Source organism: Notothenia coriiceps, unplaced genomic scaffold (assembly GCF_000735185.1).
Source record: "Notothenia coriiceps isolate Sejong01 unplaced genomic scaffold, NC01 NC01_scaffold00036549, whole genome shotgun sequence".
NCBI lineage: Eukaryota > Metazoa > Chordata > Actinopteri > Perciformes > Nototheniidae > Notothenia > Notothenia coriiceps.
The window spans coordinates 288,883-307,087 of NW_011369250.1; the positions used below are offsets into that span (position 1 = coordinate 288,883).

Consider the following 18,205-nt stretch of genomic DNA (forward strand, 5'->3'; position numbering starts at 1 on the left):
ATGTAATACTTGCTAGTAGCTATGAAAAACTTAGGAAGGACTTTACGCACAAACTCAGTAATGGATTTAAGAATAGCCGGTGTAACCCGGCCCGGTTCCCCAGCTAATGGGAATTCAGAGGTCTGTATTTCTGATGAAGTGACTGTGAAGTGTGAAGAAATACCCTCTCTGTCCAACTCGACCCATTTTAAGCCCAATCCCCAGACCCAGCAAAGAGTAATTAATGGCTCATTCATCCCTGAGTGAACCATACAGCAATAATTATGACCATATGCTATTCCAAAGACTTTTAATTGCCTAATTAAAATCTTATTAAACTATTGAACAGAGATAGGGGACATTTTGAACTCAAGGTTCAGGGGAGTTCAATTCATCAAGCTTGCTTTTCCTCTGGGGCTTGTGACACACGGTCAGAGGTTGTGAATTTATCACAAGTGCTGACTTCTTACATTTTGGAGCCATCAGGCGCTAAGAATGTATTGATAGATTAGGGTAATATATGGCTGTGAAAGTAGATGAGAATATTTCATAACCTCTGTCTTTGAAACCTTTACAAATGCCTAAATCAAACCCGTTTCAAAAGTGAAAATATCTGAAATGATATTCCATTTCATTCCATTTCCCTTCAGTGCAAATTTCCATAACAGATGTGGAGCCAGCAGAAGCAGCTTGCTGATGAAATGTAAAGTAGCAGAGCAGGGTCTGTCGTCGGGCCTGCTATCACTATCAAGGCCGAAGTGTGTGAAAGAAGAGCAGCAGGGGCTCTGCGACAGACAGAAAGGTGCTTTAATACTCAGAGGGGGAAAGGATGACAGCAAATTGAAATTCTGCAAATTGAAAAAAAATGAAGCAAATTGAAGGGCAAGGGGACATTTTTCCTCACCTCATCAAAACTCAAAATGTAATGTAAAATTAGAATTTATATGAAGATGGAAATCACCTGAGAATCACTAATCTTGACTAACACATGATAGATTCAATGAGATCTTTCCTCCTGTGTGAGTCATTTGGCTTTGGGCCCTTTTATTCCTGGCACTCCAGCCAAAGCTCCCTGTCAAAACACATTACACAGAGCATAAACCCGGATTAAAACTGTTCATGTGTTGTCGTTAATAAACCCTCAAACAGGGTAAACACTGAGGGATTGAGGAGAAACTGGCAGTTAATTGTACTTTTCTCACTCTCTGCACTCTTTCAGTTTCAACAATCCAGTGTAAGCTGATCCACTTCTAGGAAGCAGCCTGCCCTGTTGGTTCTTGCTGAAATGGCCTATTTCTTCTCTACAGTCTGTTGTACTGTTGTCACACCCTTTGCTGAGGAAACAGAACACCTTTGAGAGTATTATCATTCGATACACCTTCCGACACTAATGTGAAAGGCATTTTAAAAGCTTTAAATAAATGACTGGAATGATCTTTTTAATCTACGGTAAAGCTGTATTTTTGATAAACTGTCTAGATATTCTACTGTTTTAGTGGTCTAAAGTTGAAAGGAATTTGATGGTGACATTAACAACTGCATCTGCTACTGATCTTTATCTCTGAAAGAAAGAATGTCTTCTTTACTGGACTACATAATAGATCCTGACATTTGCTATAGCAGCAGAGCAAGAGGTGTGCAGGTCTCTGCTGCTCCATGATAGTTTTCCGTATTTTTTTTTTTTTTAATAACAATTTGTACTGTAAGATATATAACATATACAATGGTGAACAAAAGTGCTCTGTAAGCAATGGCAGAGGTTCCTCTTTTAATACTGTTGAATGTTTTTACAAGAGTAAAACAATGTTTCAAAGATAAATAAGTCCAACTTTTAAGGTTGTGTCTCCATAGTCCATTTATAGGTTTTACCCAAAGACTTGTTTACTTTTTTGCCAATCCCCTGCCATGTACATGTATTATAAACTCTAAGTGTTGAACGAAAACTTGCTGATCTAACATCACCTGATGCAGGTTAAATCTCTCACATTCTCAGCTGCTACTGGAAAATTCAAATCACCTCATGAACAAAAAGTGACCATCTCACATGTGTTTAAGCTGTCGATTAGGATCAGGGGGCCTTTTCGTAGGCTTTCTTAAGTCAAAGTCTTCTGTTGAAAACTAATACTAGTTTCACAATGGGTGATAATGAGATTAACATATGATTCTCTTGCAATGAAATAACAGTATGTGACCAATTTTCCATTTTCTCTTTTCCATTTTCTCTTTTCCATTACCCACATGGAGCAAATGCTTTCAGAGGTTAGAAGAGGTTGCCAACGCTGTCTTTTAGGGAGAAATAAAGAACATTTAAAATATATATCAGTGACAATTTGTTTAATTCATGTAAAGTGGTTACTCGATTATGTAAAAAGGTAGATTTTTAACAAAGAGCGTTTTAAAAACTCTTTCAACAATGAGCTGATCCTCTACTAACGCATCTATAACTATAGCATATTATACACATAGTGTAAATGGGCATGGTGTCTTGCTACTGCGAGTATAACCTACATCTGAACAGAGGGGTTAGTGTCACATTTACAGTATATAGTCACTTGGTAGTAAGTAGTGCAGCAGCTTGGACCGGAAAAGACAGTGTGACCATTGGAGTCCATTGCAGTAAAAAGCAACTATTTTACGAGAAATAAAAATCATATAATATAAAGCAATAAAATACAGTACAATATTGTTCAGATCACTGTTTAAAATATCGTGGGTCTGTGTTTTTACGAGGAGTCCTGGCGTCTGCCAGACAGGTAAGGAGCTGTTTGAGGCCTGGCTGCTGTAAGTAGGTCATGCCTGTTGAAACACTCACTCCCATTATAAATGTCTCCACTTGTTTGCCATTGTGAGTGAAATATTGACCCTGATAGAGCGAGCTCTGATAACACAACATGGACACAAGGCACTTTATCTCGCTTGTTCTTGTTTTTTATTTGATATAATAGATACGTCTACAATACACACCTACCATGATTGTTTTTTGTTTATTCCAAATAATATGTTAATGTGTTATCTTAAAGGCGGGGTAGGTAATTTTGGAGGAACCAGCTTGAGTGCGCTAGAATTTGAAAATACACAGCCGGAAAAAAATCTGTCACTTCCTTCCAGAGCCCCTCCTCCAACACACACTTACGCGCACATGACCAATGAGGGCACGAGATAAGTTTGTGCACAGATGGAAGGCTGACAGGCAGGTAGGCCATCCAGTTATTTTAGCCGGGCCGGCTAAAATGATTGGTCGTGCTTTTTACAGCGCTACGGCTTCCACAGATGACATTTTTTTATGGATTTTTTGTCAAAGCACTTAAGATATTCATTGCTATCGGGATGTTAAGAGCGTTCCATGGAATATAACAAAAAGTGTATCTCGAGTCGGTTTCTCAAACTTACCTACCCCACCTTTAATTTCAAACTCTGAATTTGAAAATAAACTGTTAAATCAAGAAAAAACTGTCATTCTACGTTTTGCTGAAAAAGTCTGTGGGATATAAATGAAAAGCAAAGATAAAAAGTCATCAGAGCATTTTCAATTCACGCAGAAATAAATAATGGTGTGCATTAAAATGTGCTGCTCACTTAGATGCATGGACCATTCAATCACTAAAATGCATTGGAATATTTATCCTCTTTGAAATTGATTAGGTTGGTGTGAAATCCATGAAAGGCCGTAAACAAAGCGGCGTGGCTGTTCTCCCTTGATGTCCACAGCAAGAAGCTGCACGCATTCCAGTAGCTTAGAGGCTTAGACAGCAGCTCCGGCTATAGGCCATTGGGCAAAGAGCCACACACATCCATCACTGTGTGAGACCGATAAAAGGCTCAGAAGGTCCACTTCTGCACATGCCCATCAATGACGCAAACCCTAGACACGCCTTAATCACAACTCGAGGTCTTCGAGTGTAAAAGCACATTTTAGACCTCAAGATGTAACCAGCAGGCGAATAACTGCTCAAAGTTTCACAAGTCTCACTGTGGAGGTGTACTCTGGAGTTAGTATGCAAAACATGTCGTTTACATTCAGTGTTACTCACCAAAACAATTGTGATGAATGTATTTCCTTCCTTATTATATAAAACACTTGCCAATGTTAGACATTAAAGAGGTGTAACTTTATGGAATAGTAAAACAACAATATTAATTGTGTTACCCAAATGCAGGTGTGCATGTGTGCCACAAACAAAACCACCGCCCACTCATGTATTTTACTCTTTGAAAATCACAATCAAGGATCAATGACCCCCAGAGTGGTGTGTTCTTCTAAGCAGGTGTAATCAGGTTCATGGTCAATCTTCAATCATTTAAAATGGCACCTGTCAAAACTGTTTAAAGGCTAATCCAGGTATGTTCAATAGCTATTTTTAAATGACGATGCCTCAGGCTCGAGTAAATGTCTAGGATAAAGTGCAAGACCACAGGGAGCAATGCGAAACTTTTACTGTAATATTGTGTATTCAGTCAAATGTGAATTTTTGGTTTGATTAATTAAATTGCATATTACTGAAATTCCATTTTGTATGCCCTTCAATGTAGACGTCTCTTGACGTCACATCACACTCAGTAACATTGGATCCTTCTAAGGGCTGCAGATGGCATTCCTAGGTTTTTCAGACATTTCAAGGGAAATTCGCAAAAATATTATTACAATGTAAAGACTGGCTTTCTGATACTCTCTAAATCTAGTTCATGAAATATTGTATACCAATGATGCAGAAATGATCCTCAGGCAACAAATATAGCACAGACACTTTCTTACGCCTGTGAACTATTGGTTCATCTACTTCTCATCTCTAGCTACAACCCTCAACATGTCTGAAAAGTCGATATCATGCCAAAGAAAAATCTTCTTTATTTGACCTCTTTTTTTGACCACATTAAAAATTCTTTGTGGGGGTAGTCCGACCCCTCTATGTGGGGTCTTAGACTGGGGCAGCTGCCCCCCACACACACTGACCTCACTTAGTAAAGATCAATAGTGAGCTGCACATTCCTCAATCCAAGTCCTCAGGAGTCACTCAGGCCTTGGTATCCCAGCCATGCAAGTCATCTTGTGAATCCTTTCGCAAACTGATATTTGGGTTGAATTCCAATCATTGACATCCAACATCCAAGACGACCAGATTTGACCTGCTAGGGCACGATATGCGGTAAACCATACGGGGGAGGCAAGCTCTTGTCACTCAGCGGTATCCCCCTATAGACCATGCTAATGCAGTCACTCAAGGGCAAATTTGTCAAGCTAGCATTGCTCAGTTGAGATCTAATTTTGCGTGTTTATACTTCACATTTTTGCCTGTGCCCTTTTTCATTTCCCCTTTAAATCACACTGTACACGACCTAGTGCACAGCAAAATTATGGGGCCCACATTGATCCCAAGGCTAGATGATTTAATGGTTGACTGACTGTTCTATTTAACCAGACAAGCATAATAAGGGGATTAGCAACCTATCAGATGACAGAGTTCAGTGTGCTTGGCTGCAGCTATACATCCTATATCACATGATTTGTTAAACACTTTGGAGATAGTATAAATGAGTCCAATTTTAGGTAAGTAAAATGTTTGAAAGAAACTATAAACAAGATTGAAATCCAAGAAAGTGTATGACATTGTTACTGCAAAATTGTTAGTTAAGAGTTTCTTAGGCTATAACATTGTGAGGAATTGGAAAGGACCCTTGAGGTTCATGTACCGCTTTGTTTGCAGTGTAAAACCCACACTTGCTGACACGTCCATACAACGCCCCGGCCCCCACAGCTGGATGTGTGCAGGTGGGGGCTGATGTCATGGAGAGATGGAGGTGAAATGATGTGTTACTAGAAAGCTGAGCCACTTCACTGTGATATCACAATGCATGTCAGGCATCTTTACATACTTTAACAACTTATAGGAAAGAGGTTATCATTTTGCAAAAAAACTGAAAAAGATAACTTTATTTTATACATTTAGATGTAATTTATAAATACAATCTAAAACCCCAAAGGGTAAGACATATTCCAAGAACAGGCCCATTAAGGTTTATTTGTATGAGCCTTGAAGAGAGAAGACAACATTAAAATCATGTTGGCAAACATCTGCTTTCCGATTTCTCTCAAAGTCCCTAAATTCCTACCATCCCAAAAGGCTGCTCTGACGCTCGCATGGTCTTCTGGCGTCACATGGTTACAAGTGATGATCACAATATTTATAAACTATAAAATGTAAGGTCAGTGATTTGTCCCTTGAGCAGGGACACAGAATAAATAACACTTGCTTTGATTGTATCAAAAACTAAACATGAGGAAAAGCAGACAGGCCGGAATCCAAAAGCTGAACCCTCCACAGTGAGACTTGTGAAAAACAACAGAAACGTTACAAAGAAACTGAAAGGTAGGACATTATTATTTCATATACAGCACATTTTCTCTGTCAAAGTAGAGGCAGGCAGGATAACATTTTCTGAGTTATCAGAAAGCATTTATCCTCTCTCTCTGTCAGCAAACCCAGTAAGCCCCACTGACCACATCAGAAGTCATACTGGGGAGGAAAAAGCATCAACAGCCTTGGTTCATGTGAGCTTAAACGGCACCTGCATGCTGAACAGTTTCATCCCTCCAGATGTCTGGAGGCCTCTCTGGACCCGGAGCCAGCACATCTATAACGGTCTCCTCCACAGCCCGGGCTCAGGTGGATAACTGCCAGAAGGAAAGCAGAGATGGAGGGGATCTGCGCCCTGCAGCCACTCACACTGAACAAAAAGTGCTGAAAGAGGCCATAAGATGGCTTGTGTGCTACTGTGTCTTAATATATCACATCTTCACTCCCATCTGATGAATTATTCAGACGGTGCTATCTACTGTGCCTCTCACCTAAAACATCTGCCCTGCCAGCCAGCCTGTCTGCCAGCTCTGGCTTCCCTCCGTCCTGCCACAGGAAGCTTTTAGTCTGCTGCTGTCCTGTGGTCTCTGTTACAGTTAACCCCCTTCCTCTATCTCCATTTCCATCTCTTAGACTGCAGGTATAAAGGATTGAAGCAAAGAGATTGCGTTACTGTGTCAAGGATCCATTTTTACAAGTTTTGGAAAAGAAAACATTTTGTTTTTGCTACTACTGTGCTAATCTCTGTGTTGTCAAGGCTGGGGTTAGCTCGAAACATACGAAGTTCGTAGTTTTGTAACTGAAGGCAACAGTGTAAGTTGTTCTCAAAAGAAAACCTTGGAAGGCACAAGAAAAGATTGCCTTCCCAAACATACTTGAAGTTAAAACTCTGTTTAACTTCTACTCCCAGCACAACTGGCTATGTGTTTCTTCAAGAGTTTAGAATGTTGGTTTCATAAAGTTACCCACATTTTTGGAGGCTGCCTCCCTTACTAGAAAGGTATGGGGAGGGGGGAGTTTCAGACGCTGTTTGACTTCCTGACAGGCACTTCAGATAAAGTATACAGACCCATACGGTGTCACATGGACACCAAACACTAGTCAGACTTTTCCTATTTTATCATAAAAAAGTCAGATAAAACTCTTTCACATCGCGGGGATAGTTGCATTCCAACTCTGGGCTTCATCATCAAGGGGGAGACGCCAAACAGAAAACACAGACCAGAGCATGTTGCACTAAATATGTTCAGTCCATTAAAGTAATGAGTGTACTTGTAGGATAAAAGGTGCATGCTCACCTCTCCTTGTACTGTTTAGATCTTAGCAGAGCATGAAATGGCTAATTACCAGCATCGCTCCTCCTCCATTCATTACTTTCAGCAGGGATGTCTGATTGAAAAAGCACCCATCGCTATTTGTGTCCAAGGTTACAGAAGAAAAACGTTGTCTGCCAGTCAGAAGAGTGAAAGGTGTGTTATTAGACCAGGAAAGTGCATCAAAGATCTCACTGCAACCTACGTCCGAGTACATTTTGATATAAAATGAAATATCATGTTGTTTACAGTCAGGCAATTAGACGTGTCTGATGAGAGAGTTACGGCAGGAATGTCTGAAAGGGTCCGCAGCACCATTAAAGAGTAAAGGGCACAACCTGGAATGCTCAGAGATATCAAATCACAGCGGTGGGGGAGGGACAGGCCGCTAAACAAGGCTCGGTCGGAGGCTGATCCCATTAATCAGTCCACCTCTCGTACTCATGTCAGGAAGCAAACAAACATATCCGACCACTACCAACAACCTGATGCACGTTAGCTGCGAGTGGAACTTTAAAGGCGACCCTTAAATCCCGTGTCAGACGTACACATAGCTACGAGTATTGAAATAGAACTTTATAATTAAACATGCGAGAGGGACAGGTGTGAGGTGAAGGGTGATGGAAACACACCCTGAAAAGACAACTTTGCGATTCTCACACCAACACATGAGAAACGCTGACATGCGTGTAAACATACTCCACATGGTTTGCCAAAGCGGTTTCACAGGCTTGTGTACAGTTAAAATAAGACACTGGAAGAACAAGGCGATGCCGCGGAGCGCTTCATACGCATGTGACGTTTTTTGAAGCATGTTTCATACTGGTTAAACTCAAGGCCTGTGGGACACTGGAGGAAATACAGAGATCTGGCCACGTTCCATGTCCGCAGTCATTTCCCACATCGTGACACAGTGTTGGACTGGGAATAAGTGGAGAAGCCTGCTGTGCTCCCAGAATGCATGTTTGCAGAGTTCCCATCAGTGAGTACACAGTAATAGGACTCCCTGAAGGCCTGTATTTAACCTTTAGGTTACAAGTGGCTGGCCACACTAAATCCAACCCCTCCTCTGCCTCAGCAACACTGTTAACCCTTTTCTAACTCATTATACTTAGCAGAAAGAGAAACAGTCAGATTACAAGATCTAAAGATCGTGATTGAACAACTGATGATGGAAAAATCATGTGATATGATGCAAAGCTCCTTGTGGTCAGTATCATTCTGACCAAGCTGACATAATGACAAAACTCCAAATCCCACTACAAACAGGATGTGAAAACATTATCAATGGAGCTTTGTAAATATATCACAAGTGGCTTTTGGCGAACCAGGTTGTTTACATTTGTTTTCTATACAACACATTGTACTATTTTGATCAATTTGAATATGGTGTGGAGGTTCCTACAAAGGTTTTTACATTATCTGGCTCATCTGTGTATTTCAATAAGCATGTATCTTTGAGAAACTGAAAGCACACAATGTTTGGGCTAAAGTTGAAATATGTTCCTTGGATTTATTGAGAGACATACAAGCTCCAACTCTAACAGCTATGCACTTGTCACATCAATTATACTGTATCTGCACACAATCTTTGTTTGAACTTGTGTATTGGCGGGACATCTAAACTAACATAAGACACGATACCACAATATGGAGAGCAAAACAGCAAATAAAAGAACATCCAAAAAGGAATACTACTTCTTTCTTCACATACTGTACAATGACAGGGAGAGAGTCCTGAAGAGAACCTGACTATACAAACAGATGAAGAAGAAGGATCAGAGTAGCCTAATGCTGAGAAAATGCCCTTGGGATATGCTGACAAAATGGAAACATGTGCATATGGGGCCAGCATAAGGGATTAAGCTGTGATAAAACAGTAAGGCGCAGTATGATTTATTTCTTCTTTGTCTCTTCCGCTCTAAACAGATTTAGTCATCTGCAACAGGTTGCTCACTGCTTTGAGCTGCTTTACAAGAAGCACCATTTGATCCTTTTGCTTGTATTCATTTCGGCAGACTTGATGCAGAGCAGCACTGCATCAGATAAGTGATCACTCAGCAAAGGAATGTTTCAGAGATCCAGTTAAAGTCTGCAACACTGATATACTCAGGCTTTCTCTGCCAGTGACTGTCACCCTGTTATGAAAGATATTTTTGTGAAGAAGGCTGGATTTGAGGTATTGATATTACAGGCACCATGCTTTACCAACCAGCCAAAGCTTTTCTGACAGCATCATACAGGCAGTTCATTGTCATGGCCGCCGGTAGCCAGAATGCAACTGCCAGCTGTTTTCTTTGTGGATCAAACCAAAAGAAAACAGCAGGCCAAGGTCAGCACAGACAGGCTTTTCTCCTACAGCAGACAGATGAATCTCCATATACAAGGCCAGAAAACAAAACCTCTCTCTGTCTCAAATGAGATAGCGCAGGCGATTATATTCCACCCTCTTGTGGAAAAAACCAACCATCCTCAAAAATGAATGAAAGCTCCTATTTATTCCCATTTATCCCCCGTGTTGAATGTTTGTTGATCATTGTAGGAAATGTCTGTAGGTTGGATTCCATTCACCTGCTTTTATATGCACATTTTCAACCTTAGTGGATAAGTAACACAAATCCTGCAAATAGCTTGGCAGATGTAGAAAAGTTGGGGTATTGACAAAAGCAACATTTAACAAAGTGCAATGTAACTGAGACTTATTCAATGATTTACGACCTAATGTACAGTATATGAAGCTTGTGACTTGATTATCCTGAAATTCTATTGCATATTCATGGGTTTTAAATAAGGTGGAAACATTTGTATAAATATATATGCTGATCTTGAAATATAACATAAGCAAAAAAAGACTCTAATGGTGTAAATAACATTTTACTGTTGCTATAAAAGCACTTGCTTTGTCAAACGCGTCGTTGTGGACAGAGCTTGAGAGCTATCCAATTAAAAAGGTAGTTGGCAGTGCACACTGAAAAGTAAGCAAAAACATTAAAATAAATCTTAAGTTGACCTCATTGACTTTTAACAAACTTTTGCATTTATGGTTTCTAACCATTAACTACCTCCCACATCTATTTGGCATTAGACTTGATTGTACTGGAGGCGGCGTGTGGGTGAGAAACTTGAATTTCACAATAACACCTGATGCTTCTGTCTTACTGGCAGCATCACATCATGAACCGCTAAAATACTTCTCAACTACTTGACTGTGCTGACTCTCAGCTATCACAAGCTGACGCACCATGACAATTAGGACTTGTTGATATTTATGTTGCTGTTCTCGCCTCTCAGCTTTTCCTCACTCCTCTGGGCTCACACTCAGTGTGCAGGCTGGGAGAGGATGTGTGTGCACTGGCTGCCACATTCACTAACTCCTATCTGTGGAAAGAGGCCCCCACTCACAGTCACCGGCTCACTCATGATGAGTTGTGCCTCAGCTTAAAAACTAGGAGCCATCCTCTTTTTTTTCCTCCTCTGCATCATTAAAGACACTCACACATATGCCAGCAAGCCTTCAAATACGATCACATCCTGGTAAATAGCTGTGTTTCCATAGGACAAAAGTCCAAGACAAACATCTGTTAATGCAAGGGTAGCTCCTACACATACAACATCTCACACGAATACAAACACAAGACACACACAACACACACACACACACACACACACACACACACACACACACACACACACACACACACACACACACACACACACACACACACACACACACACAGACTGGGTCTTTAATGACCCCCTTTGCCCTGCTATCACCTTGCGATAAAGACCTACTGGAGAGGGCGGAGGGCTGTTTCGTGTCTGCTCACACACACTTTTCCCTTTAAAGAGAGAAAACTAACAACAAACCCCACACAGGCTTAGTCATAAAAAGTTTTTTATACAATTCTCTAAAAGGGAAATGATAGGGTTATCCTGGCATCTTTTAAATAGGTAACCAGAACTGCGGCATACTCACATCAATGATTCATGAAGCCACGGCACCACACAGTTAATGAACACAGGGGTTGTCTCTATAACAGCCCCACTTGCGTTCGGACCCACTGAGCTGGAACAACAACTTCCTTCAGATGTAGGAACAAAGGTTTTCTTTAGGTGACAAATATTGATCCAGGAAGTGCCAGAAGAAAATCCAGAGAAACGACAGAGTTTAAAGCTGTAGTAGATGACAGCTGGTCCGCAGGTCCATACTCTCTCTGACACTGTGTCATACTACAGCCTGCCTCTGGCCGCACACACTCTGAAGCTCCTCCCATCAAACAGCCAGAGAGGGAGGGAGGGAGGAGAGGGGAGGGACATTTCATGATGATCTTGACTCATTTTTCGACTTTAGACAACAATGTGCAAGTTTCACTATGACTCATTTGAGAGTAGTGGAACAATTACATTTTATGGAATAGTTTACACATTGAAATTAGGAAAGGGCTTATGGCTGGGAAGCAATATAGACATTGACATTATATTGTCCTTTTGTTGTTCTATTTATGTTTTTATGTTTCATGTGGAACTACTTGAGCAGGTCTCCCTTGAAAAAGAGATCAATGATCTCAATGGGATTCATTTGTATAAATAAAGGTTTGAAATGAAATGAAATATGAGAAAACAGCAAAAAGAAAGACTTTTATTTGCTTTTTATTATTTTTATTCTAGTGACAATAATATAAAAGCAGGTTAGGGCTTTTTTCTTTTGATTCACATTGATTTTTAGTGTTACCTTTGGGAAATGTGCAATTTTCTTGATTTCATTTCCACCTGTGCAAATAGATTTAAGAAACCTAACTTAAATGTGTTATTGTTGTTTCAGGTCACAAAACTGCAGATGCGCTTTTGAAAAATCAATCCCACCAAAGCAAAAGCAACTTGTTGAGCTTACACAAGGAAAACGTTTTTGCATCATACCATGACTAAAGTCAGTATCATATAGAACAAAGCTTTAGAGCACTTCATAGAGTTGTTTCCTTCTTACGGACTGCAGATGTTTGCCTCTCAGCCAACTGCTTGCATCCATATAAAGACTGCCTTTAATGATTGTAATTACCAGTAACTTCAAGCTACCGGAAAACCAACAAAACGTTATATACCAAATCACAGTCATCAATTAACCGCTTTTTATGTATTCAATGTCTGTGAGAAGTTCGACATATTGAAAGTTCAACTCAAGGCTAGAATCAAATCTTATTATTTTAAGTGTATGTAAACTTATCACAATGGTAAACTTCAAGTCTGCTATCAGATGCTATTCACTTATTTACTAACATTTCAAATTCAATGATCCTCACCATTTCTTTTACTCTCTGAGGTTCAACAATGTGTGCCTTCAAAATTACAATAATGTTGTATTATTTATAGTAACTGGAAATATAAAACCTACAACTACTGTATACATACTGACAGAGGTAAGTTTGCTACATTATTGTATATTTCAGGCTTTAACCATCATTAAAATATTCTTTTTGATGGATCAAATTATACATCCTTTATGTGCCCATCATGGTACATCTGTGAAAAATGTTCTTGTAACTATAAATATGCGCTTTAGCAGTATGCAGTTTGAGCATCTTTTCATTTCCAGTAAAACAAACAGTGTATTTCCCCAATGTTGCAACACTGCCCCCCTGCTGGCATTAAATACAACTAATGCTTTACTGTAATATGTTTTCAATGACAAATCCAGCAGAAAACTCTCGTAGTGAGAGCCGGATGGTGAACAAGGGCCTACGTTTTTATAAACAATACACATTCAATTGGCAATGAAAACAGTTTTCAGGCTGTGACACTGAAAGTAGAACGAAATCTCAGAAGGAGCAGCTTCATGATATGGAATATTAAAAAGGGGGTAAGCGGCTCGCATGAATCTTATACTGCTCTTGATGTTTAATCAAAAGGAGTCTGTATTTTTTTGGTTACCAGTAACTTGATATAATTAAATCTCAATGATGTTATAAGATGTAAAACATGTATTCAAATAGCAATATAGAGAGAAAAGGAGACATGAGTGTTTGAGTATATTCCAATGAATGTACACCAAAAAGTGCTGTTAAAGTGTTACCAAATAACTTCACATGCCTTCTCCAAAAATAGAGAGAAGTGTAAGATAGAAGTGTTGAGACGGGGACGACAATTTCTAAAATAGCAGATGCTAATTATATACTTTAGGCAACTGCTAAGGACTGAGGGAGACACGATGCCAAGTTTGAGGTGTTGGGATCCTGAATGTCGGCTCAGTGTTTCTGTGCAGAGTCAAGATTCCTCGCGGTTACCTGAGACGTACTTATGCCAGCACAAGGGTACTCAGTGGATGTCTTATTTACAGCCCATGTCATTCAGATATTCCCTTCCCTGTTGGACGGGGAGCACACCTCTTGTTGAGCCGGACCATCTGCCACTGCCATCCAGATGACCTTTTGTAAACAATTCATAGAACATAGAGGAGTCCTGCAGCAGACGTCCAAACACGTGGCTCACACCAGTCAAACACACTGCCCTTGTTCATTGCTTGTGACCCTGTTGAGGTGGCTGTTCTTAAAGTGTCGCTTCTTATTGCCTCCATTCTCCCTATCTTTACACAAACTACAGCCGACTAGTCACAATTTAAAAAGAGAAGGAGAAATACTCTTTTATAGGAAATTATGGAATGATGTTAATCATACGCTATTTTTGTAAATCATTCATGGTTATCCGTATATATTAAGAGAGGTAAGACATTTTAGTACAGTGCTTAAAAATGTGGTTCGAGAGTGTCCAGAATTTGTTGTTTTGTATTGAACATGTAATTCAACCTTTTTATGCAATTATAAAGTGCTGAATAATATTCTGAAAAGACGGTTTTACTATTTTTATTTCTGTTGCAATATCCATATCATCTCAAATGTAAAAGGAAATGTTATTAGAGTAATTGATGATGATGTTATTTTGTACTGTATGGTGATCCAAGTCACATGATGACAACATGTATATAATCCTTTATATATCCTTTATATATACAGTCTATGATATAATCACACTGGAAAAGCAGCCAAGACACCAGCCTGATAAAGTCAAACATGTTTGGACCACATGAGAAAGTTGGATTGTTCTGCTCAGGAGGTTTCACACTCAGCTGGCAGAAGTGTTGACAGGTCATTCTATAGAAATGAATAACAGTCTGGGCATCACAGCTCTGCGATAAGCCCTCTTGTTTCACATATTAGCTTAATGGAAACAGAGCAGATAGCAGCACTCGGCTACTTAGAGTCAGCGAGGCCGACAGAAGCGCTGAAGACAACTGAGCAGCTCTGACACCAAACTCTCAGCTTCTTGTTGTCACTTCTGTGTTCAGCTGTTACTCTGTTTGACTGTGTCATCCAGAGCAATCTAGGTATTACCGCAATAATGTTTGTGTTAACACAGCACTGTCCAATGTGTTGAAACGCTGTTATTTTGTGATTCATGTGACATCTGACTGATAATAAACAACATAGTTCCTTCTTCTTCTTCTTTATCATATGAGCTCTTTATTATAAGGAACTGCCCATTTGATATCAGAATCAGAATCAGGTTTATTACCAGGTAGGTTTACACGTACAAGGAATTTGACTAATAGAAACAAGAATTACAAACACAGGTAGAAAACTAAAAAAATATAAAAATAGTTAAAAACATAGTAACATATAACAGTAGAGGGTACCAAGATCTTATTAGGTTTTCAGCTCTAAAAATCATTGTTTACAAGAAGTGAAAGATATTTAACCTTTTAGCAAAAATGCTGAAAGGCACTTAAGCATATGTTCATTACTTAGGTAAGCATGTGTTCATTGTAACAGCAAAAAAAGAATCCCAGTAAGCAAACCATCTCTTAAGTTCTAAAAGCAAAATAGCTACCAAAGTCATAACTACTCAGTCAAGGTCGCACCTTGTCCTCACTGCACTTATGTTTGTCCTTTGGCCTGAGTCAATAAATAAAATAATTTATTATGTTTGTAGGAAAAAACACTGTGCTCATATTTGAGAACTTTCTGGATTGGAGTAAACTGGAGGTAATTTAACATCTTGAGTGTTTTTAGAAGACAAAGCAATGCATTTAAGTCGCCAATGGCTCCAGGAATTTTGACGGGCATTTTTTTTAATGTTCTAATGTTTAATAAACCAAATGATTAAATTATTTAACAAAATATGTAAATTGTAAGTTGCAGGCCTATATGATACAATAATATATTACATATATGAGAAACAAATCGACCATCACCACAGGAGATATTCAAGCCACTATACCTGAAAAGATCTGACCAGATTCAACACTTTACACTTAACCTATACAATAAGTCATTTTGCAATTACTTTAGATCTCACAGCACATTTAACACAATTTATTACCTAGGTAGTTACAGTAGACCTTAAGGTCAAACACAATCTCGCCCAATGGGCAGTTTCATTCCTTTATAACACTTCACTGATGAGGGGACATTACCTCGTCCTCCTTGAGAATATCATGAAAGTAAAAAATCACAGCAGGAGATTTGCTTTCAGTTTCAGGCGTAAATTAATTACAGACATGCTGTGGCTGGATAGCCTATTTTTCAGCAAATGCAGAAGAATAATGGCCTCAAGGATAAAATGCTGTGTCTGCTGAGTCCAACAAACCAATTACCTTCACTGTAAACATGACCCCTTCCCTATGGGGAAATCCTAAAAATGACCCTTAAAGTATCACATGGTTTCTGTTGACTTCATCCAAGCTAGAGAAATGTTATAGTCCTAATGTACTGAGGGACATGGACTTATGCGATGGGTGGATAGCATTAGACAAAAGGAAGTGGAAATGAGTGACGACTCAAACACAGGGAAAATCCTGAGAATGAATTAGTGATAAGCCCCATCTACATGTGGGGCAGACGAGCATGAAATATTAAGTTAGCATCTGATATAGAGCAAGAGCTAAGGTTAAACAACTCCTAAAAGAATCAGCTGTTGTAGATTTACAAACAACCCTCTGTGGTCCTGTGCTAGAACTACACATCCCATCAAAAGACAATGACGAGGAAGAAAAAGAGTTTGACTAAGCATCTACGTAACGCACCGTAAAACCCCTACATTTCTGAAGCACTCCAAAAATCTGCATGCAGATAACACCCCCCGCATCATTCAGCTCGTCTACATCACTGTCATTGTACACGCCCAGTTTTTTGGGGAAGTGAGACATTTGTTCCAGGGAAGTAAAATAATGATATACCAAATGAAAATCCATACTTTTTTCAAATAAAAAGTATAACAGAGCTAAAGGATCATCATAGAAGTGAATACAAAAAAAAGATTACTATAATCTCTAATGAAAGACGCACAGAAGATGAGAAATCACTTCGCACCAAAAAGGTAATTGCAGCTTTCACGACACATGCTGAATTACCCCTGAGCCAGCACGCGATCCGTCTCATCTTTACCATGGAAACCAGCACCATACTACAGTTCATGCACACACACTGAGAGAGCAATTATCATGGCATCCAGCGCTGTGGCGGCGAGAAGCTTTCTGCAACCAGACCAATTGACTCCACTGGACACTCAGTCAAACCTCTGTCCATCACTCCCTATTACACTCCTCCTCTCTACTACCTTCCTGCTCTCTTTTTTACAAAGAATGTTTTTTGTCATGAAACAGAATAATTACCTTTTATCAGCAGAGGACAGGGTCTTGCAGTGCCCAAAAGGAGCGGCTCTCTGTCGAGTGAGGACAGAGGAAAAGAAGCTCTGCAGGGATCCCGAGAGATGCCCAGGGATGCAGCTGAACCGGCACCGCACGCACGCATCCACCACCACTATCACCACCAGCGAGGGCAGCAGCAAAAATCGGAAGGGGAGGGGAATGAAATATAAAAAGGCAGGAGAGGGGGTTGCTCTATCAGCAGCAGAAACATTACATCATAGGCTGGATGTGGAAGGGTGGGAGACGAGTGGACGGAGAAAGGGAGGTGCTCCTTGTAGCTGCACTCTCTCTGTCACTGCTGAGCTTTTCAGTGCATGCACAAGTCCAAATTAAATATTTATGATCTGGTAACTGTAAAATGCCCTCAGTGGTTAGAGCCAGACCTATGAAATAATTAGATAAACTGCTCTTAATTGTGTATGATCTCTGGGGTTTGGTGTCAGAATGGATATAATATGATGGGCTCTAAAATGTGGCTTATCCTTTTGGGGCGAAGGCTGTGTGTGTGTGTGTGTGTGTGTGTGTGTGTGTGTGTGTGTGTGTGTGTGTGTGTGTGTGTGTGTGTGTGTGTGTGTGTGCGTGTGTGGGTGTGTGTGGCTGTGTGTGTGTGTGTGTGTGTGTGTGTGTGTGTGTGCGTGCGTGCGTGCGTGCGTGCGTGCGTGCGTGCGTGCGTGCGTGCGTGCGTGTGTGTGCGTGTGTGTGCGTGCGTGTGTGTGCGTGTGCGTGTGTGTCCAGAAGAGCCCACAGAGTGTGTATTCTGTTTGGTAATTCAATTGCACACCATGTGCTTTTTTTTACCAGTAATCAAACAGCATGTTGATATTCAACCTCTGAATAAGGTCATTGGAGATTCCTTGGGGCAG

The 18,205-nt window shown here is 40.1% G+C and overlaps 1 protein-coding gene across 2 annotated transcripts in view; it reads right to left on the reverse strand.

The window, feature by feature from the left end:
• Positions 1 to 17,429, reverse strand: part of sema4ba (sema domain, immunoglobulin domain (Ig), transmembrane domain (TM) and short cytoplasmic domain, (semaphorin) 4Ba) — a 43,438-nt gene extending 26,009 nt beyond the window's left edge. Inside the window, exon 1 of one of the 2 annotated variants that reach the window (XM_010792750.1) lies at positions 17,307 to 17,429. The gene's annotated coding sequence lies outside the window, so the exon portion shown is untranslated. Of the gene's footprint in view, positions 1 to 11,621; positions 11,866 to 17,306 lie in introns of those variants that run through there. The other variant, XM_010792749.1, reaches the window with a different exon arrangement.
• Positions 17,430 to 18,205: the final 776 nt, after the last annotated feature.